Below are 2,538 nucleotides of genomic sequence, written 5' to 3'. Positions count from 1 at the left end.
TTTGATGACTAATTTTTAATATACATATAATATAGTTAAAATTTTTTATATGAAAATTATTTAAGCATATATTCAAACATTAGTATGAATTAGTTAACCATTATTTTAAGTTTAAAACACAAATATCGGATTAAATAAATGGTGTAAACTCCATCAATATTCAATATATAACAATTAAACCCTTAAACTAACTAAAATTAGCTTAAATGGAATTGGATCCCTTTTTATTTTTAAATCAACAAGGTATAAATTAAAAGGCCCATGGTGATCATTTTGCATGGAGAAATAAAATCTAGGAATTTTGATAACAAAAATCTTTATGATGCTCTTTTTCAAGGTATCAAATTAGGATATCCAACAAAAAAAATAATGATTAAACTTCTCCTACTTATGGAATTATCTTTCAAATTAAAGCAAGAGTGTTAGTTACAACATGTTTTTCATATTTAAAAGGTGGGATATATATGAATCTCCATTATTTAGTTAAGATACCTAATTAACTTAACATTAGACCACACTTAATTATTATATGGTTTTTTAAGATGCTCTTTAAGAATCTAAACTTTTTTTTTCCCATTTTTCAAAATATTTTACTTTTTGCTCTTTAAAAATGTGACTTGAACTCCCAAAATAATCTAAACTGAAATAGAAATTTAATTATTATATTAGTCCCAAATAGTTATTATATAGAGAATATGTCAAAATGGAGCATGTGCCTAGAGACAGATTTGAGATTTCAAATGCTAATCTATCATCATATTTAATTAATATGATAATCATATCTTCACATGATTTAAGATTTTAATCTACGGCTACAAATAGTTTGTTGGGCCACCATGTGGGGATTGAGCTAGGATGATATGATGTTTCCTAAATAAAGTTTTAATTAGATATAACCAACTTGAATTGGTCGAGTGGCCAGCTCATTCGTCCGTTTAAGTAAATGTCGGGAGATTTGAATTCAGTACAACAATATAGATTATTTTTTAGGGTTATATGTGTAAAAAAAGAATTAAAATTTCTCAAAAAATAAATTTTGACACTATTTTAACTATGAAAATATGTTAATAAAAATTTTGTCAAAAATAATATTTTTAATATATAAGTAATTGTGAAAAAAGTTTAAATCTTATTTTGATAAATATTGGCTGTAAAAAATAATTTGTTAAAAAATTTGAGAATATATTTTTTATGATACTTTTAACCGTCAAAAATACTATTTATTTTGACACTTATTGACCATAAAAAATTTTTAACAAAAATTTTTAACAAAGAATGAGATGAGATCTTGAAATCGAAGAATAAACTGTGATTTTGAAGATAAATAATGAGTAATATGATCCTAAACTGAGAGTAGTGTGATGCCAAAATTGACGGAGCCTAAAGAAGAAGAGGAACAGTGGAGTAAATTAAAAACAAACGAGTGTCAAAATTGAGGAGTAATTTTCTACGGTCAAATTATTCATCAAGAAAACATAAAAAATTTGACATTTGCAATATTTGTCAAAAATATATATTAATTTTTACACTTAATTATGGCTGTTAAAAAAGATTATGTTAAAATAACTCTCTTTCCTTGTAGTGATTCCGCCTTATGTATGCAGCAACCTATTGGTCAATGACAGACCTTAAATAAAACTTAGATCTGTGCGACGAATTAGTTCTTGATTTGTCGGATTAAAAGATACTGTAAACAAAAAATAATTAGATATAATATTAATTTTTAAAATGCCATAAAATCAGTCATTAATATATAAAAGGATTGAAAATTAAGTTTAAGGTATCATAGGTTGTTCTGTCTCTAAAGATGAAGAAAGAAACAAAAAGATATTGATAATGAAGGTGAGGTGGAACCACAATCACTTTAATGGTACACCACTATATATTCAAGTAATTATGAAACAAAAAATATAGATCTAGCTAGCTATTAATTAATATATGGGCATGGATCAAAATTAACATGATTTCTTTGTTCATATAAACCCATTAACTAATCAACAACAATTGAAAAAGAAATGATCATATATAAATATGATAGGTCAATTTTACCCTTGGGACCATGATTCTTTAAGTCATGAATTATTATTGAAGAAAAATATGTAACAACACAAATTGCAAATAAAGACAAATGTTTGAAATGAGATCAAATCTCAACCTCGTGATGGGTACTATGCTTTTCAGAAGGAAAAAACAAAAATGGTGAAAATTTTAATATTGAAAAATAAAATATATGAATTTATTGATGGATTATAGTGGTTGAGGATGTGCCAAGAGCCAAGAGCCAAGAGGAGGTTGCTACACATTAATTTGATCCCTTTTTTCTTTTTCAATTAATTTCTAAACAAACATATATTTATGTTGATCCAAGTAGTTGATAGTGATGTAATGAGATCAAAACAACTATTAGAGGAAAAAAGATACATACATATACATAAATGTATGACTACGCTACATGTACACTAAAATTAGCTATTAAAATCAGTTATTAATATAAAATATATATTAAAATATAAATATATATTAAAAATAAATTAAATT

The sequence above is a fragment of the Arachis ipaensis genome, chromosome B02 (assembly GCF_000816755.2).
Source record: "Arachis ipaensis cultivar K30076 chromosome B02, Araip1.1, whole genome shotgun sequence".
NCBI classification, from domain to species: Eukaryota; Viridiplantae; Streptophyta; class Magnoliopsida; order Fabales; family Fabaceae; genus Arachis; species Arachis ipaensis.
Note: the sequence above shows the minus strand (reverse complement) of the source record.